This window comes from Mauremys reevesii, linkage group 9 (genome assembly GCF_016161935.1).
Source record: "Mauremys reevesii isolate NIE-2019 linkage group 9, ASM1616193v1, whole genome shotgun sequence".
In the NCBI taxonomy this organism is placed as follows: Eukaryota; Metazoa; Chordata; order Testudines; family Geoemydidae; genus Mauremys; species Mauremys reevesii.
This window is the reverse complement of record NC_052631.1, coordinates 28244368-28259101: the sequence shown is the minus strand read 5'-3', so window position 1 is coordinate 28259101 and position 14734 is coordinate 28244368. Positions and strand designations below refer to the sequence as shown.

The 14734-nt window shown below is 37.3% G+C and overlaps 1 long non-coding RNA gene across 1 annotated transcript; it reads left to right on the top strand.

The window, feature by feature from the left end:
- The first annotated feature begins 329 nt into the window (after positions 1 to 329).
- On the top strand, positions 330 to 4157 carry LOC120371553. The gene is made up of 4 exons (XR_005584436.1): positions 330 to 410; positions 2409 to 2438; positions 2861 to 2981; positions 3825 to 4157. It is a non-coding gene; the product is annotated as an uncharacterized LOC120371553 (long non-coding RNA).
- Positions 4158 to 14734: the final 10577 nt, after the last annotated feature.

Genomic DNA, 14734 nt, shown 5'->3' with positions numbered 1-14734 from the left:
CTTATATTGAGAGCACTAGAAAAATAAATTATTGAAAACCTGGAGAATCAGGGTTCCATGGTGACAACACACAGATGGAGAACTTCAAAATCTTCCATTTGGGTTCCTGTAAGTAGCATTTAACATTATGAACAACCATGTATTTTGTGCTAATAAAAGTATCACTAGTTCTAGCTCAAAATAAGATTGCAGTTCCGTCTTTAAAAACAAAATTTGAAGATTGAGACATTTTGTTCACGAAAAATTAAGATATTTAGAATTAAATGCATAGACTTCTTGTTTTTTTAAATGTAGTGCAAACCATATGCCAGGGTAGAAGTACTCAGGAACTGAATCTTACTGAATCTCATGGGCATCAAAACAACCCACTAGCCACAGAAGATGTAACTCACTGGAGATTATCCATTTTCGTAAGTGTTGAAACTTCCTATCTAAACAATGATGGGTTAAACAGACCCATCTTTAATCTAACAGAAAAAGGCATAACAAGATCTGAATGGTTGAAAGCTGAAGGTAGACAAATTAAGACCAGAAATAAGGGGCACATTTTTGACAGTGATCATAATGAACCATTGGAACACTTTGCCTTGGGATGGGCAGAGACTCTATCACTAGAAGTCTTTAAATCAGGACTGGATATCTTTCTAAAGGATACACTATAGCCCAAACAGAAGTTATGGGCTTAATCAGAAATCACCGAGTAAATTTCTTTGGCCTGTACTATGCAGGAAATCAGATTAGATTATTATAATGGTCCCTTCTGGCCCTAAAGTCTATTAATACATTCTAGTTTTCAAAAAGGTGCCCAACACCTATAGCACATGGTACACAGTGCTATTTCTGATTATAAACAATTAGAAAAACTTTTCAAAACTTGTAAGCTCTAATAGATTTTTAAAAAATAATATCAAATAATGAAAATAAGATTACTCCCATAAAGATAATATGTGTTCAACAACCTTCCACAGCTGTCATGAAAATTTATCAGCCCTGACCCAAAATCTACTTTCCTGACCTTTACCTGAGTGACAAATTACAACAAAAAATATATATGTTTCACTCTCCTATTTTAAAAAAATTATATGCACTGGATAAATGAGAGAGCAGAATTTTAACAAGACTGGACCAGCCTGTATTTTCTTCATGACATCCCATATGAACCTATTTTCCACATATCTTTACATAATCATAAACTAATATTAATCTAAGATTACCTTAATGATACCTCTTTCAAGGGAAAGATAGAGGTGGGGAAAGAGGTGTCATATAGGCATCTAGTTAATTTAATGTTCAATGTCAAGCATCTTTAAAAAAAAAAAATACACTGAAGGCCTGAGGTTGCCACCTTGCAGTCCCAGCAGTGACACCTACTGGGACAAACAGGGCCTGAAACAGCTATAAATTTCCCTTGGCTTTGAAAGTACAATGTAAGCTTTACTCTATAACTATAAAGTACCACAAGTTACAGTATTACAGTTTATTTAGAGACAAAACTGCCTCTTTCATTATTGAAGCAATAAGGGAGCGGGAAAAAAACCCTGTTAAATCTTGTCAGTTTAATTAAAACAACGAGGAGACCAGTGCCACCTTAAAGACTAACAGATTTATTTGGGCATAAGCTTTCATGGGTAAAACCCACTTCTTCCCGAAAGCTTATGCCCAAATAAATCTGTGAGTCTTTAAGGTGCCACTGGACTCCTCGTTGTTTTTGTGGATACAGACAAACACGGCTACCCTCTGATACTCAGTTTAATTAGGAAAGTGAAGGAGCCAGTAGCCATGTGAATAGACAATATAATATGCCACTGTCATCTACCAGATGTCACACAAAAAATATTACAGATTTTGTAAGTCATTCCAAAAATGGTACCTTCAGCAGTTTGCTAAACAGCTACATATACTGAATATGCAAAATATTATATGTTACCAGAAAAAAGTCTTAGGTGGTTTCCAATTAATCTAAATTTTTTATGTACACGTTGACATGATCAGAAGCTAAAATATTCCTATAATTATTACATCGGCAGCACCACAAATGTCTATGCCACTTTATTGAACAAATAAAATACATGACCTATTCCCTGAAGAGCTCTCACTCTAAGATCCAATCCTGCAAACCATTGACCACATGAGTAGTCCTTATTCATGCAAACAGCTTTATTGGAGTTAGTGGAAGTATTTGGATGAGTGAGGACCATTCATAAGAGTAAGATTTCACAGCCGTAAATTTATTGAGTGAAAACTGACAAAACTGGGTTGCAGGGAAGGGTAACGTAAATAAGGTAACATAGTTGTGCATGTTTGGAATGGTCACCTATTGACGGCTCTGGAGTTTGTTTGCTTCTTAAAAATGTGTTTGCATCATTACATGACCAATTCTTTTAGTCAAGGTCTTTGTCTTCCTCTAGACCCTTGTGGCACCAGCCGTTCTGAAAAAGGTCAGTAAAAATATTACATATCAATCCAGATGGCCAGCAACCCATGCAGGCCTTTAATGCCAGCCTAATAATAAATAATAATAAAAGAGTTTTAAGAATATTGATTGAGTTCATTTCATAGAGGAATCTCTGGAATGTAGTAATTTTCTGGCAGAGACAGAATGACATAGTGACGGTGCAAGGAGAACATTTAAATTGGTTGATTTTTTTTAAAGTTGTTTTGTTTTGGGGGGTTATTTGTGTTTTTTTTTTACATTGACTCCACTAGATCTATTTTTAAAAGTTACTAGATTGTTAACCATCAGTCAATACATTTTTAATGTCAAATAAACTTCCATGAAATAATTCTGTGTGCTACGGTAATTAGAAAGTGAACTCATAATTACAATCTAACAAGTGCTCTTGTGCATTTTTGGTATCAGACAGGCTGGAAACCTCATGAAGGATTCCACAAGGGACTGCCATACAAATGACCTGGAGACCTGTTTTCATGGATGAAGTTAGGATAGCATCACCTGCATTTCCATCACGATCCTCTGGCAGGTATGCAATTTACTTATTATAATGAAAATCCAGAATTAATAATCTGGAAGCTATGCAGCCACAAAGAGAAATTTAATCACTATTTAAAACGTTTGTTTTTTCAACACAGCTGTAAGTGAAGTAGAATGCACTGTGCTGAAGAGGGAGACCAGCATAGAAAATGTTTATATATAAAACTATTTCCTAATTTATTTATTTTTAAAAAAGCTCAAGAGTCTTAACTACAAACCACTTTTACACTTGTAAGGAAAAAATTCTCTCTCTGGTCCCAGAAAATATTAAATATGCAACGGAAATATAGTATGTGGGCTATATAGGACATACATACTGTGGAAAGAATAACATTTAAAAATACTTTTTCATGATCATGCTCTGAAAAGAGGATATGCAGAACTGTCTACAAATAAGTTACTTTTAAATATAAATTGGATATGAAATATGATCCAGTCTACAAGCATACTGGGAATGAATCCACAATTAATGTCCAAAGTATAGAACTCTTACTTCATTAATTACATATTGATATATGAGATACCACATGTTTGCTCTATGGTATCCTCATATCATAATAGTAATATGTTAAATGAGAAGGACAAAGTAAGTTAATGGAAACATAATATATTAACAGAAAATAAATGACAGTAAAATAATGGGTACAAACTAGAAACAAAATTCTTTAGATTGTACCCTCATGGTTAATTTGTGGCAAAAATTAAACCTGTGGAGAGAAAGAAGCAAAATTAGGTAACTGCAAAATGGATTAAGCTTTCCTGAATATCTGAACTAGTAATGCAGTTAATATCTACAACAGCCAGGAAGACTGATTCTGTTTTTTTCCCTCAGAAAAGTCCATCTACCCTTTTCAGGAGGGATTTGCACAGTATAAAGCTCCAAAGAGCCCAAGAGCTGACAGAGGAAAATGGCATCCAGCAGCACAGGGCAGCCTCGGCAGCCCATCAAGAGCAATACCACATAAGAGAGCCAGAGGCAGATCCAGAGCTGCCAACACAACTGCCTACAAAAGCTGCCAAGGAGACAGAAGCTGCTTGTGGGAAAATATCACTTAGTCTTAGCATCTGGGTCCTATGATTATTATCCAAAGAGAGACAGAGTGGTAAGCTATGGTGAGATAAACAGCACCTCATTCCTCCTTTACCACACACACACAAATTTCTTTTCCCTCACACCCTATATAATTTATTTCAATTTTGGCTGTGTTTTTAATCCATTCCTGCAGACAGCTTGGTAAAGGGACACTTGCCCACACTCAGTGTATGAGACATAGTAGGGCTATTTGTTACTGTTGTTGTCGTGTTTGTCCTGAAATGTAAGCATGCTTACAGTAGAAATGAAGTCCCAGCTCTCTTGCAGGTAATCCCAGGGAGTCTAAAAGGCTCAAGGGAATCCCTAACAGGGATGCTTTAAGATGAACTGCTCCTGTCCAAATACATTAAAACAGGGTCACATGTTTAATCTGATTTTTCCTCATCTTCGGGAAGAGAACAGACCCCAAATCCCTAAAAGTTCTAGGTTCAATCCTCTCCTCTATCTCACTTTTTTTTTTCTGAAACGGAGAGAGAACATAGAAAAAGAAGGGTGCTCTAACCACTTGTCGTTTACAGTATGTGAAAAAGAGAAATAGTGTTTTTTCTGGCTAGTAAATAAGGCAAAGTATTTGCTCTCTAAGGTGACACATGCAACAACAACCACCAAAAAACAACTTAAGGTAATATAAAGGCCTGAGAGATGCTATGGTTAGTTAATAGGCCCTAACTTCTCAGAGTTATATCCACAGTTGTCCAGACAATTTTGCAATCACAAGCTTTTAGATAATGTACATATGTTTCCATATTCAAGCTACTTCTTCACTCTGTGGAAGAAAATGATTTCTGTTTTAAAATATATGGTATTATCTTCTCAAAGTAAATTCATGTTTTTTTCTGCAGAACTTTATGAGTAGAGCTTCAGTATAATCTGTGTTGTTGTCAGAACTGCAATGAATACATTGCAAACTATTGAAACAAATAAGGACTGTGACTCTACTCTGCTAAGGAGAGTTCATTTATATGTGTGATCCCCATAAAGGGGTTTGCTACATACCTGCAGTGTGGAGTCACAATTCCAAATAGCATAATATGTAAAATGCAATCTATTGGTATGTTTTGAAAAAACTCAGTTTTGCTGAACTGCATCTGAAATGATTAAAGAATATAAGTAGTTATTTTAATATATATTTTGAAGTTGGGCAAATCTGTGTGGGTATGCATACAGATTCAAATTTAGTGTTTTAAAGTAAAAGTGTAGAATATTTTTACTGAATGGTAAGTATTTCCTGGGAGGAATAAGGGTCTTACATTAATCTAAAAAAACCCATAGGAATATCTGTGATCCACACATACATTTAAGAGTATAACTGGAAGAAAATATCCAAGGGAGACTAACCAATAACATAAGAGGAACTACAGCCTGGAGTTACTCTATAATAACCCAAGAATCATGGATTCAATGCCACAATGTGTTTTCTGTTTTTTGTTTTGTTTTGTTTTGTTCTTTAATTCTCACCAAAAGAAGATACTTTGATTCTAATGATGGACTCTTTTGATTGATGGACCATTTGATAGAATGTTACTGAGAGATTATTATTTCTGTTCCCGTGTAAACAAGTACATTCCAAAACCCATTTAAATTTATAGTATTATTTATACCATTATTAAGCAAAATGGCAAAAATATTATTAAATTGTTCCATCGCTTCCCTTTTTATTATATAAGATCAAAATTCAATATGAACATGTCTAAATGCAAAGCGAGGCTCAGTTCTTAGAGAAAGCTATATATGACTGGCATTAGTCAGCCTTACCCTGGAAGACAAAAGGAGAAGTAAATGTGAAAATATGTTGTTTTAAACAAAGAAAAGTTTAAAAAAAATAATTTGTGGGTACTGCTTGTGCTTTGTGAATGTAGCTTTAATATTTTTAAATGATGATTATGAAAGATTGAATATGATATTTCTGAGCATGTTCATTTTGAAAGAAAACATATCAGAGGCAACATAGTGTATATATCAGATGGTGCTGTGGGTTACTGTGTTCTCCTTTAAAAAGAAAAGTAAATAGTCATATAAAATGTGCTCAAAAGGCTAGAGTTCAAGTCAAACCTGTTCCTCTTGTATGCTTTAATAAGCATTATTTTTAAAGCCACAGTGAAGTTTAAAAAAAAAGCCACGAGATTTTTTATTTTTTATATTAAGATTCCATATATCAGCAGGTTTTACTTCCTTTTTTTTGCAGTGGGGAGTGGTCCATATTTGGTATATTACTTTATTCCAATGATTTTGCCTCCTTTACGTTTTGCTGGCATGCAGATCTTGCCTGCATTCTACAATTCCATATTTCATTCCATTTTAGTTACAACAAACCCTGTATGCAAGCTGCATCGTGATATTATTTGCCCTTGATTTTCTGAAAGTCTTGCACAATTTCTTTAATGCCAGAATATACATTTTTAATAAGGAATTGTTTAATAAGACAAAGTTTGAGCACTCAGGCCCAAGTGATCCAAATACATGTCATTCAAATGGTTGGTTTAATTAGCAATAAGAGGTATTTTAGTTTACCATTTTATAAGTAGCCTGTATCATTTAACCCTTTAATGTCTTATAGTTCCACTACATTAGAAGGGTAAAAAGAAAACTGTATAAATTCTATTTAATAAAGCCCATAATGTGCATTCACTTAAGAAAAAATATTTGCAAATTGTTTCCCCCCCCCCACATACATTCACATCTATAAAAAGATCACGATGCTTTTAAAGAGTCCGACATTTCTTTTTCCTTAAGACACCAGCTGAAACTACAGAGAACTAGTTAGGTTCACACATTCTATGTTCATCCTGTATTCTCTGAAAGAACTGTCCAAATTGTATTAGGATTTGCTTATAATGATGTTATATGATGTCCTTGTTGTGATACCTGCATATGTGGAGAACTTAATATTGATTTACTGTGTCTTTTGCCTATCCTTGAGCAGCATAGATAGCAATTACAGCTGCTGGTAGTATCTATTTTGTCTTTTCATAATTGTCATTTCTGGTTCTACTTAAGATTAAAATATGAAAATTGCATCAAATGTACACGAACAGCGCATTAGCCAAGTTATCAGCAATATCCTGGCACAGCCATCATTTTAACCACCATTCCCTACATTTTATTTATGAAAACTGCATACTGTAATATAAACTTTTAGGAGGAATGCATCATAGAATGAGCTTCCTTGACAGAAAGTCCTCATCCAGATCATTAATATATTCCTAAGAAATCATCAGGGATTGTCCAACACCTGTACAACTGCACCAGATGTTTCTGAGTAGTTTTGTTTGGCTTGCAGTTTGATATTGATTAGCTTAGAAGCTGCTTCCTCATACTGTTATAAAATCATTTGCAAGTGTCTTTTTTTTAGGGTTTTCTTCACCAGAATTTGCACGGTTGATATAAGATATGCATTATTAGACACTGCATAGGAAGTTTTAAAAAGAAAGGACAGGGGATACTAACATGAACAGTAGAAGACTTGCTTATGGTTAGTAGTGGTCAAAAATTCACATGCAGATATTATAACGTAAGGAGAGGGAAATAATTTGTATAGGGAAACGGCAGCAAATGTTTTCGAACTTTCCAGGTTTTTGTTTTTAAAATAATTAATTTTTTTAACTCTATTAGCCTGTCAAAAGGGGGAAAGAAAGAAATTCTTGTGTAGTGCTGACTTGGCAGTGGTTTCTTTATAGTCTGTTCATGTACAACACACAGCTGAGATAATGGAGAATAAACATTACACAAGAACATCCTTGCAAGCCATCAACCTTATCTGCCAATGCTCCCAAGCAGTACATTTTATCATTTATTAATGAAGTGAATGTCCTATTTTAAAATGAAATTGAACAAAATAAAATAGGGGGGGAGATGAGTCTTTTTTTTTTTTTTTGCTATGGCTAGTATTTAAAAGATCTTTTTCACACTGCACTAGTATACATTTAAGAACAATTAAATACCATCTAATAATTAATGTATGTGCAATCTATAGCATGCATTCTCTTCTTATTAGAGTCTGTGTTTTTTTGTTGCAATCTAGCTAATAAAGGCTTTCTTTTACACAAGAGAATTTTGACAGGGTTGACTCCAGACGGCTTTCCAGCTGAGGTCTGGGGCCTTGCTGAACCTTCAAAATTTTCCCATTTGAGCTGCATCAAAGTGAAGGAAATTCAAGGATCACTAACGTCTCAGATGGTAGCACTTGCCCTAACAACCAAGGTTCAGGAATTCTTTGGAGCAGGCTGAGGTCATTTTTCTCCCCTTTTCTCCTAATGCTTTTCTCTATTAATCAGAGCTCACAGCTCAGATTGGTCTTCAACTTCCTCCCAATCCTCGCTAAGCCTGTCATTTCTAGCTATTATTTACTTTAATGGACTTTGGCTGATCCCTTATGAAGCTTTGGATCTGAGAATAATAAGGCTGGAGAGTAACGGGCACAGACATGGGTGTGGGTTTGCCTGCAGATTAACCGTGGCAGATGGGCTTTATTGCGGTTTCCTGTGTGCCGAGTGTTGATTGAGAGGATATAATGAGAGAGGTGGTGTCTGCACAATGGCTGCAGCCACTTCATTGCACCTCGCGTCTAAACAACCCCATTTTTCTAAATCTTTGGGTTGTGAAATTTTAGGAAGTCAGAGCACAAGAACAAGTACAAAAACAACTGTAAATAACCATGAATGTTAATCTAACCCTAATTGGTCCCTTCTTTCATTATGGATACATTTTGCTCATTTTTTAAGTATATTAATTATATGGACAGTTATACATAAATTTGACTTTTATATCAGTTTAACAGAAATTTTACTGCATAGTAACTTTGTTATTAATATTAATGTCCCATTAATTTCCATCATTAACACTGGCTGCAAAAGCTTACCTTGCAATCATCTTGTTGTGCCTTAGGTTTTTGTCATCTAGGATAAATTTGTTTGAATTAAATTATCTATTGTCTAGAGAATATAAAAAACAAACAGCAGGAAAATTCCTTAATTTCCGGCATAATGTGCCAAAATAATCTGTATTTTATTTTACAGATCAAATGCAGGTATAGCTCTCAATTGCAATCATATGACAAAAATTTTTTTATTGTCTAAGTACTATCAAAAGATCTTTTACACATTTCCCATTTAAAAGATTTTACTTAATTCCTCCCTTTCACTGATGGATTAAATCACACCTATTGATTCTTTTCTTCCTTTGGGGCTTTACCCATCTGTCTTAACTCTTTCATCCCAGCACCCCTTGGGCTGAGAGAAGTGCTCTACAAATGAACTGCTGAAAACCTGGAGAAGATTCCAGGTCAAGTTTGTGTACAAGAGTTTAAATTTTTAGTGACAGTCTTCCCTTACTGCAGTCTGAAAGTTTCCACACAGCGCTGCACAAGCACCACCAATTATCCTCCTCCTTTGAAAACCATTATCAAGTTTTTCAAAACTTCTTTCATTTCACTGTTGTCATTCGATGAAAAGGAAACTAACCACCATGTCAAGACAACTCAGCTGCCTAGCAACCACGGGCCACGTTTTAATTCTGACTTGCTTCTGGTCTTGACTAATGGAAAGGAACTATGTTAAGCCAGTCAGAAGAGTTGTTTGTCACTTCTGAAATGCAAACAAAACTATATTGTTTTCAAAAATACCGGGTGTGATTGATGTAAAGATTTACAGTAACATCATTCATTTTCCCTTGTGTTTAGTGGGATTGATGTCATATCTTTTCATGCTTTATTAAATGCTTTAGAAAAGCTCAGAAACATGACTTTTTTGTCCTAAGGAGTCTAAAGCATTTTTTTCTCCTTATTCGAGTGAACTAGACTCCAACAACTTGTGAAATTTACTGAACCTATTCAACATGTGTCTGCCATATCAATAAATAATTTAATAAGAAACCATCAGCCACGATGGGGGAATGCATTTCAAAACAATAAAAAAAAGAACAGGACAAACCAAAATCAACCAATCAGAAGAGAAAAAGATGTTAAGCTGCTAAATTGCAGGCATTAGAATTCGTTTGATCAAACTTTCCCACAATTGTTTAATCTTTTACTTCTGATACTGAGGAAAAATTAGATTGTCCTGTGCACTGTTTTAATTGTAAAGATATGCAGATACAAATATAAAACTCATGTCTATTGCAATATAATATAATTGAAAACATTACAAGTAACATCAGTGTTAATTATCTTGACAAAGTGTAACTATGACTGATTGTAAACAAGCTGGTTAAACCTATTTGAAAGTCATTTTAAAAAAAGAAAAAGAAAAAAGTCTTCTGTTGTTATATTCCAAGATTCTTTTTACAAAAGCTTGGTCAAGTTTTCTATGCGGTTCATTACTCACCAAAGTGGATGAGTGAATCTACAGATAATTTCCTTTTCTGGAAAAGCAGCAAAGAGTCTTGTGGCACCTTATAGACTAACAGACGTTTTGGAGCATGAGCTTTCGTGGGTGAATACCCACTTCGTCAGATGCATCTTTCCTTTTCTGGATATTTTATTGATATTTTTCATTATACATGCAGTAGATACAGGATCTATAGAATTTTTCCCAAAAAATAATGATGAAAAGGAAACCATGGCTAGTGAGCAACTCATTTTCTGTACTATTGCAGTAATATATAATTAGTCTTTAAACTTCCATTACTCTGTGAGGTAATAAGAATAATTTAATGATGAGTGGGATGCTGGTCATAGGTTCTTGTAAGTATGAATATAATAGCATCGTTGGCATGTCAAACCTGTTTTCCAACGTCAGAGTTTCCTCTTGCTGTTCTGGCCTTAATCAGCCACACTTATTAAAAATAGCACCTCTTACTATTGTTATACAGTTTTTAAATGGGGGGCTTGCCATTTAATGCAAAATATAATATAGCACATGCCTTAATTTTATTTGTCAAATGAGGATAGGATAAATGGTATGGCATATAACTTGGAGGGACTAGGTTGCAATCCTGAGTGGGGCAAGTGAACCGTGGGCATGAGCAGGAAAAAAGCCCGCAATCTAACCTGCCTTGAACTCCTGCTGCTCCTTGGCCCTGATAACATGAGGCAAGGTGACCACATATCAAACCAATAAATCTATATTATCATACTATGATAAAACAACAACACCGCTGTTGTGCTGAGAACCCAATGGGAGTTGGGTCATTACAACCCAGCTGCAAAATCCAGAACCTGACTGACCAGCTCAGTGGCAGAGCTGCCTCCTAAAAGCTAGTATTATAATGGAAAACTTCCCCTTCTTCCTTTATGTGGCTGTGACAGCCAGACCACATACCGCCAAAATGCCACTTGGACCCTGGTCCCGGTAGTGACACATCATTGACCTCACTGCTTCACCTGCTGCTATGGTTACATGTGCAGCATTCTCCATGCCCTTTCTGGGGGGGATATGCTGCAAAAGGTGAGAAAGCTGAGCGTGAGAACTGAGCATAGAGAACCTAGAGCCAATTAGGTCTGTCAGACAGCTCTGCTCTTCAGCTCAGAGGAAAGGCAGCAGCTGTGCTTCAGCTTCCATGGAGCCTGGATGCTGAGTTGACCCTGCCACAATAACCCTCACTTCCTCCAGGTTGGACAGCATATCCACGATCAAACACACTCAAAATGGTTAAACTAGAGGAAGAAAGAAGTTGAGCTTGAGACTTCAGCTCATGCAAGAAGAGATGAATACCATCGCCAGAACAAACAGGACAATCACAAGGTGCCAGCTTGCTTGACCCCACCGTGCAACTACTCCTTGCCAAGCAACAGAGGGCACTTGCTGCCACAACCAAACTTGATGGCATTGTCTTCAGGATCTTCATTGGGATTTGGAACAGCACCTGACTCCTAGCACTCAAATATTTCCCTGGTAGCCATTACTTTAGTGGCCAGAGACCTCACAGCCTTCCTCCAGATGAAGGTTTGTGGCCTACTCAACTAATCCTCAGGAGGCATCTCACATGGCAAAGTAAAAAATCAGCCTCTATGCCAAAAATCAGAGGCTGGAGCCCTTCAGCCAGGTGGGTTCTGCAGTGAGTGCAGCCTCAGATACTACCATTGATGGTAGCAGCCACAGAAACTCTAGAAGCGGCCAATACGTCCCTCAGCCCACGCCACTTCCAGCAGCTCCCATTGTCCTGGAGCAGTGAACCGCATCCAGTGGGAGCCGCAATCGGCCGGACCTGTGGACGCTGCAGGTAAACAAACCCGTTCGGCCTGCCAGGGGCTTTCCCTAAACAAGTGACATCCCAAGTTTGGGAAACACTCCTCTAGAGGAATTACTGCCAGTGACAATGTAGCCATCTTGACTAGATCATAGATAACTTGCTTGAGTATTCGGGACCCTAAAGCACTTACTCAGGAAATATACTGATTTCTTCTCCATGCTAAACAGTGCCCGCTAGTCTAGGCTTTTCAAGTGAGACCTGCATACTTGGGCTTCCCTTTTTTATTTTTTTATTTTATTTTTTTGTCTTGGCAGAGTGGCATGTGAAGGCCACTAATGTTTGTATTTTTCTTACTTAGATTCCTAGACTGATATAAAAAAATTTGAATTGTGAGATCAATCTCCACACACAGCGCCCATGCATTATCCAACTGGAGTCAAACACATTTACCAAGAGCTCTCTTGCCAGACGCTCTCTGTGTTACTTGTTTCTGCAGCAGTGAAAGGAACCCAATGGGAATTTTCCTTAAACCATTCAAATGTAACATTCTCAGCCAGATTCTGTTCAAAACAGAAAAGATAAACTGAGGAGCCAAAAAACATAGGCTGCCAGCAAGTATGCTCCAACCTTCCCAGCAGCCAAACCATGCTGATCTGACCAGCACAGCAGGAAGCAGCCCCCCCAGTACTTTCTTAGCTAGTGCCATTCACTCTGAGCCAGCTTCCTACGAATCTGACCATCTCCCACAGCTGATTTTCTCCAGCCACCAACACCCACAGCTGTTGCTCTTTTCATTCTGCCAGCTTATAGACTCATACGACTTTAAGACCAGAAAGGATCCTCATGATCATCTAGTCTGACCACATGCACATTGCAGGCCTTACCCACACATCCACTCACTCCTGTAATAGGCCCACAACCTCTGGCAAACGTATCCAAAAGTTAGTCACTGTGGAATTATCTGGGCAAACACCCCAAGAGACAGTCAGACTACATCTATGGTTTCTCCTTCATTTATTTTTCTTCCCCATGTTACATCACCCCGCTCCAAGCCAAGACTGCAGAATGTTTTCACAGAAGGGCCCCTGCAGATCTGGGGAAAAGAGAGGGAGAGTAGCCCATGCAGATTCTAGTCCTTCCTTCCCATTCCCCCCACCCCAATTCTTCCATCGGTTTAAGTCTTCTCTGCTGCTTTCTTGGCCTCTTTGTTCCCCTCTCTGCACTTCAAAGTAGAGGGCACCACTTAGCCCTTGTTCTCTCCTATTCACTACAAATTAACTCAGTCTTCAGCAGAGAACTTTCAAACTTTTCTCATTCAAATACTGTATATTGTAGACAAGGGTTTAAAATATATCCCACTTCCAAGTTAGAAAAAACAACATTCCAAGCCACTTTCTAGTGTTCATTCTTGAACCAGTTTTTAATCATTCTTACGAAAATATGAACAGTGAGAGAGAGAATATTAGATATATCACTTCATCCTAGATTGTGAGCTCTCTGGGGCAGGAACTACCTTTTTTTTTTTCTTCTGCTTACACAGAATTTAGCACAAGGGGCCTCAATCCCAGTTTTACCACCTCTATTACTACAGAGATAATAGATCAAATATTTCTATTATTTAACAGCAATTCTTCTAATTTCGTATTGTTATTGGTATGCTGAGAAGTGATTGTATGGATCATAAATATCTGAGACTGGGTATGAATGCACTCTTCAATTGACATAACTGTCATGATAAGTTAATCACAAGTCCCCCACCTAAGACAAAAGCAGTTGTGAATCTACCAGGAAAGTGGGTGGGTAGGTAGGTCGATTGTGTGTGGGGGCGGGGTGTGTGTGTGTGTGTGTGTAAAATAGACAGAATGAGAGCAAATCAAAGGCAGGAAGAAAGCCAAGCAGTGACCCTGGAAAAGCCTAGAGGAATGTTCTGGGGGTGGTGGAGCTGTCAGAAAAAATGTATCCCTTGTTTTTTGGTTCCTCTCGTGTTTGGAGAAGCAGGACTTTTTACACTCTCTCTAAATAAACACAATTGTATAAAAGAAAACACCAGACTCCATCATTAATTTCTATTCCCAACTGCAACATCCCCAGTGCCTCACACTAGCTAGCTGTTCAGGTCAAAAAGGGGCAGCATTATTATTAGTCCAAGTGAGTTTCTAGTTCTTTGCTATGTCAACCCTGCTCCTTTCTCCACAAATCCCCTAACTGACTCCCCCCTTTCCTACCACATCAAGTTCAAATTTCTTCTCTTTACCTTCCACGCCCTTCACAACTCTGCTCCTTCCTGATTATCCACTCCTGTGCTTGTCCTACACTCCATTGCTTCAACAATTATACCAGCCTTGACTGCCCTCTCGTCTACTTTCCTCAGAGCTATCTTTGACTTCTTTGACACTTCACACCATTTATAAAACGTCCTGCATGACATTATCCAAAAGGCCAGTACATGCTCTCTTTCAAATCCCTCCTCAGTACCTACTCCTCTGGGGACACTGACTGGAAAATGGCCAACTAATAATGGA